The 6,514-nt window shown below is 39.1% G+C and overlaps 1 long non-coding RNA gene across 1 annotated transcript; it reads right to left on the bottom strand.

Annotated features, from left to right (window-relative positions):
- Positions 1 to 842: 842 nt before the first annotated feature.
- On the bottom strand, positions 843 to 1,928 carry LOC122136376. The gene is made up of 3 exons (XR_006154099.1): positions 1,827 to 1,928; positions 978 to 1,161; positions 843 to 893 (listed from the first exon to the last, which is right to left on the bottom strand). It is a non-coding gene; the product is annotated as an uncharacterized LOC122136376 (long non-coding RNA).
- Between the last annotated feature and the right edge of the window lie 4,586 nt (positions 1,929 to 6,514).

Below are 6,514 nucleotides of genomic sequence, written 5' to 3'. Positions count from 1 at the left end.
TCATAAGAGATTTAGTCAGATTTTCATGCTCTTTCAGGTGCGTAAATTGTGTGTTTACATTCCTTCTCCATTATCATGAAATCCACGACACACAACAAAAACTGCTCCGATCACGGTGTCCCCCATTCACTGGTTGCTGACCTTTGTAAATTTTAGCATAAAGTCGCTGTAGGCTGCTTCAGAGTTCCTGCTGCAGGCGTGAGTGCAACCAGGAAAATGGACTGAGGAGAAAACTGGTTCTCTGGGAACTGAACTCAGAACCAAGTTCCTAGAACTGCACGGTGCAAAAGCCTTTTGCAACCAGGAAAATGGCCCTAGGGGAAAATTTCGTTCTTGGAGAACCCTCCTGGTGACTAGTTCTTATAATTGAGTTCCTATAACTACCGGTGCAAAAGCCTCTTATATTAGCCCTGGCTTAGAAAAGCCTTAATTTCATGCTTGTTTGTTCTGGTTTGACAGTGGTGTATCTGGTGAACAACCATCAGCAAATCTGGTGGTGAAACAAGTTAAGCTGGTTAGGAAGACACCGAGAACATATAGCATTCAAAACTAAAGGCTTTCAGCAGAGATGATTCACAATGCTTAAGGGTGGCATGTCCATCAGCTTTCATTACAAACCCAAACTAAATATAATAGTTTCATTTAATTCATCCGTGCAAGGAGTGAATCACCTCACAGCACCTGTCCTCCAGCTGACCATCACTTTCTTTCTCTCTCAAATGCTTATGAAATGAGAGATTGGCCCGACTTACCCTTCCCCACCATTTTAAAAAAAATAGCAAAAACACTGTGTCTAAAAAATATATAAAAAAAAAAAAACCCTCTAGATTTAGATCCCACTACCTCCTCCTCCTCCAACAATCACCTCCTGTCCTCTCGCTATCCTAAAACCCCTGTGAGGAAAAAGTGGCAAATGTTATTTAAAAAAAGACACCAAACTAATAAAAGATATATATATATATTTTTTTGCTTTTTACCTGCAAAGAAGAAAGTGCAGTCTGTGATTTTTTTTTCATAAAATATATTTCCCACCCACGTGTAGCAGTGAGCCTTATGAATTTCGCTGCTCTTCTTTGCCACAGCCTACGGCCACATAAAAATGTGTTCAACGATTTGTTAAATATCCATTTTCAGTGGATGCAATAAAACCCGTGGCCCGCTCTGGAAAAGATAAGAAAAAAAAGAAAAAAAAAAAGAATCGTCCTTGAGTTTCAGCTGTTAGGTCTCATCGAGGCTGTTTGAGCACAACAGAGGGAGAACGACAGAGATGCTAATGAAATGTCCCATGAGGTCATTATATTAAAATCAATAATGCCTCATTTCCATGGTAAAGTTGCTGCCTGTCTGGCAAAAATCAGCTGTGTTGTCTGTGCCGATGGGGGGAAAAGATAAAAGCCTCTGTTGAGAGGCTTGTGCATTCAAGAGCTCTTTCACAACACAACGGAAAACAAACCTTTCAGAGGGATACCGCGTTTGTGGTGCACGCATAACAAAAGACACACTCGCCACAAATGTCAGCTGGGTTTTTTATAAGAGCCGTACGCCGCATGGATCGTGTCTGCATCAATGCAAAGTTCTATTGACTTAATCGCATTCAATGTGCCCTTTAGCGCTTCTTCACAAGATCCCCCAAAAGTGTTTCTCACCGCAAAAGTAAACACAACAGAAAGCCTCAGTCTCCCACTACTGAATCGGAAACCTAGGCAAGCTTTCACTACGGATGAAAGAAGGAATTCTGTAGTCTATCCCGGCAGAACAGCCGAGGGTTTACATGCCACATGACTTCATTACTCCCGCACGGAGAGTCATTTTCTGCCAATATTTACCCAGATTTAATCCCGTCTACAGCCTCCAGGACTAATTGGGGATGATTTTTAGGAGTGCAGACTTTCCTTGGGTGGCCAGATATTTAATGCGGCAGTTTCAACAAAATCAACCTGATTAACATTTTGCAGTCTCTTTGATTTATTAAATTCATGTGCCTCTAATCTTGCCTAATTATATGCAAACACATGCGAGCTGGAGAAAAAGAAAGAGAGAATGAATGAAGAGAGAGAGAGGGGGGTAGTGAGAAAACTGCATGCATTGCAGGTTTTACTCATCCATGACTGGCACGTTGTCCACCAATCACACCTATGCCATTACAACCAACTGAGTTTAGGACATTCATGAAACAGTTGCATTTTCCAGTTTGATAAGGGGATTTTTTTTTTAATCTATATATATATTTTACATTTTATTTAATATAATTTTATTATTTGTATAATTTTTTGTTATACTCATATATAGACTATATATAGACTATATGTATTATAATATGAATAAAATTTAAATTTTGTAGAGTTTCTTCTGTATTCTTTTGATGTATTTTTGAATACCACTATCCATCCTCTCAACCATTCTTTCTCTCTCTTGCTCTCTATCTCTCACACTCACTTGTATCGCGGCAAGGCTCCAGCACGTTTTCCTCATGCGATTTACTTTCGATTAAGGGATTAAAAATCAATTATGCAGGAAGTCATGCGTGGGTGTGATTACGGCGGCGCAGAACTGAGCAGTTCATCACAAAGCACTTCATCTCTGCTGCCTTCCGCACGGGCCCAGGAGTCATAGCAGAAATTTACCCAGCATTCCAGATGTTCACCGCACACCAGACACATGCATGTAAATGCAAGAAATTCAACATCATTTTGACTAATATTTGTGACTAATAAGTCATGGTTTTGAATAAGATATAGCTAATAAGAAGCAACAGAAGTGGCTTATACAGTTTGGAAAGCCCAGAGTCTCAGTTCACATACTTCTAAAACTCTAAAGTATATATACTCTAAGTATGTACTTTGCTGGAGATTGGAATGTATGTAAGACAAAATCTGCTATGGGGCAATAATTGAACAAAGTTCAATTACAACAAATTTTTCTCTATAATTTACACTAGGTTCTGCATTTTTCAAAATCACATTTCGCATTGCAAAATTGCAAAGAATTTATGTCTTTCACCAACTACCACATGTAATATTGTGAAAAGTTTCAGGGAATCCAGAGAAATCACAGTACATATAGGGCAAGGCAGGAAACATCAGCTGAATGAGCTTGACCTTTGACCCCTCAGATGGCATTGCATAAGAAACCGTCATGCTGCGGTGTTAAATATAGCCACATGGGTTTAGGAGTACTTCAGAAACTGGTGTCACTTAACACATTCTGCTGCTGCATCAAGAAATGCAACTTGAAACTCTGCTACTCTTGGAGAAAGCTATACATTCAATTCAAGTTTTTCAATTCAATTCAAGTTTATTTGTATAGCGCTTTTTATGATACATATCATTGCAAAGCAACTTTACAGAAAATTAAGTTTCTACAATATTTAGTAGTAGCTTATCAGTGGTGACTGTCAGTTCATGTGCATATGGCAGAAATGTTTCAGAAAAATCAATAAAAGACGTAAACAAACAGACGATTAAGACTATTAACAGCAATTACGCAATCAAACTTATAGCAAAATGTGGTAGTTATGTATGTTGTCTCTGGATTAGCATCATCTGAGGTCCTCTGAGGGGTTGGCATCATCTCTTCTCAGGTGTTCTGGATCCCAGTCTGGATCCAAAACAATCCTAGTTACCACGGGATGTAAATCCCATGGCAAAGCAGAGAAACAAATAGAAGACATAATTGCATTATTTGAATGCTCAGCCAAATAAAATTAATTAGTTTAACCCAAGCTAAAGAATAATAATGCGCATTTGATCAGATATAACTGCAGTCCAAAATTATGAGATGCATTATTTGAATGCTTGGCCAAAGAGGTGTGTTTTTAATCTAGATTTAAACAGAGGAAGTGTGTCTGAACCCCCAACATTATCAGGAAGGCTATTCCAGAGTTTGGGAGCCAAATACGAAAAAGCTCTACCTCCTTTAGTGGACTTTGCTATCCTAGGTACTATCAAAAGTCCAGCGTTTTTGTGACCTTAGGGAGCGTGATGGGTTGTAGCGTGGTAGAAGACTAGTTAGGTACGCAGGAGCTAAGCCATTAAGGGCCTTATAAGTAAGTAATAATATTTTGTAACTGATACGGAACTTAATAGGTAGCCAGTGCAGAGACTGTAAAATTGGGGTAATATGATCATATTTTCTTGACCTGGTAAGGACTCTAGCCGCTGCATTTTGGACTACCTGTAGCTTGTTTATTGAGGATGCAGGACAATTCTATGCAGTGATGCCGCCGGGTTATCTGGGCCAGAACTCATCTCAGATAGTCAAAAAGTCCACTGTTCAACTTTTTTTTTTTTTTGGGGGGGGGGGGGGGGGGGTGGGGTTGGTAATGGATTTCGAGTTCTCAGTCCCATACACCTAAGGGACCATCCAGACTTTTGTCAGTGACAGATGCAAAAGCAAACATCTGTCGTGGTACAGTATATGAGTGCATCAGTGCAAACGGCATGAGTGACTTGCATATGTGTGAAGGTAACATTGGCATGGAAGCATATATCGGAGTTGTACAGAGAAATATACTGCCGTCAAGATGCCTGCAGTCCAGATCTGACTCTTATTGAAAATGTATGACGAGTCATGAAAAGGAGAATCAGGAAACGGCAATCACAGACTGCTGAGCATCTGAAGCCTTGTTGCAAGAGAGACTGGATAAAAATTTAACTTGCAAAACTTTAACAATTAGTATCCTTAATTCCCAAACAATGAAACATTGTAATTAAAAGGAAAGTTGATGTGACACAGTGTCAAACGTGCTTCTGTCCCAACTTTTTTGGAGTGTGTTGCAGCCATTAAAATCTTAATTTGTTCATATTTACAAAATACATTTACGTTGGTCAGTGAAAAGTTTGGAAATCTTTTCTTTATACTTTTGTCAATTAAATAAAAGTTAAAGAGAATGAACAAATCACAGATTCTTGATCTTATTGCATCTTTACAAAACGTCCCAACATCTCTGGAATTGGGGTTGTATAAACATCTGCTATTTTGCTAACTTTAGCCATGCATCTCTCTCCAAAATATTACCATCCAAAGACATCAGCAAACAGCAAAATCAAAATAATAAAATTACTGGCAGATTCTGATTGGCTAAAAGTGTGGCCTGGGCCTGACTAATTTTTATTTTTTTTTTTGCTGTTTACAGGGTGTATTTCTTAGCACAACATTTTAGTGCTATCTTTCAGGTAATATACACCACTAAAAAATTGCTTACAGTACCTTAAACTTTTAGGTTTACACATTTATAAAACTGCTGTGGCATGGAAAAAGTTGCTAAAGAATATCACATAATCCTCCTTTTCCAATGTGCAGGGGATTGTGGGTAACATTTGCAAAAACTTCCAAACTCTACCAGAAAGAGTAGACCATCTGGGCACCTTTGGCATAGCATTTTCAACAAAGTATAATTTGGGACACACTAATCTCCCGAACTATTTGTACAGACCGTATATGAATTGATACGGAGCCAGTGCTGATGGCAGGTGGAACTGTAGGTCATGTGAATGTGTCATAGCTCCTTCCTGCTCTTTCAGTTTGGATCCGTATCGAGGTTTGTTTTATTTTAACGAGCTGTCATTTCTGAGCATGCAGTGGTAAACGTCAGATCCTGAGAGCGGCCAAAAGTCGAAAGAGATTTGGTTCTTTTCCGGAAGTGTTCAGAGGTCATAATCCTGTTTGCCTGGAGACAGCCGCAGTTCGGACAGCTCTGAGATGTATTTTAGAGCTGGACAAATTCTACCTGTCAGGATTATTGATTTGCCAATACATGTGAAAGTGCTCAGTGAACCCCCGACAATAGAAATGGGTTTAACTTCACACTGTGGACAGAAGAATGTTCTTTCCACTGTCACTGGCAATATAGAGCTCTCGCATATGTTGCTTAAATCGTCTTGTTAGAAGAGGATTTGTATATGAAGATTTTTATGTCGTGACCGCCAGCTGCCCGGACACAAGATAAGAAGCATCTGTCATCTGAGAGAAAAGTGCTGAAATAGCCAAACACAAACACACATTCGCTTTAATATATTCTTCTTGAAGACCTTCATTAATGCATAGTATTCCTCATACAAGAAATGTATCGCATCAGACAGTGTGTATATAAACAGAATACAGGACAGTCATAATCGAGACAAGGAAACCTTGCATCCAGAAAATTTAGATGTTTCCTGAAAGCTGCCAAGCCCCAAATCTCATTAAATAAAAGGACCATCTGTTTCTCATGGCCAGTTGCTTTCTGAGAGCTTTGAATGATGCCGAAAACATAAATCACACTTTAAGTGTAGATCGTACCAGAAGGTGAATATATGCTTTTTGTAATAACTTTTCCCAAAGCAATAAACAGGACACGTATCAGCAACACGGGAAGAGAGAGAGAGAGGTTTAAACAACATTACCTGATCCCAAAAGCCCAAAATTCTGTCACGACTTCACTACTCTTCATATCACCATATGACTTTATGAGCTGGCACAAGGTCTAGCTCACTTTGAACTTCATCTGACCAAGAACTGGGCACTTAGAAGGAAG

This window comes from Cyprinus carpio, chromosome B2, assembly GCF_018340385.1.
Source record: "Cyprinus carpio isolate SPL01 chromosome B2, ASM1834038v1, whole genome shotgun sequence".
Lineage (NCBI taxonomy): Eukaryota > Metazoa > Chordata > Actinopteri > Cypriniformes > Cyprinidae > Cyprinus > Cyprinus carpio.
Note: the sequence above shows the minus strand (reverse complement) of the source record. Positions and strands in the feature narration are given on the sequence as shown.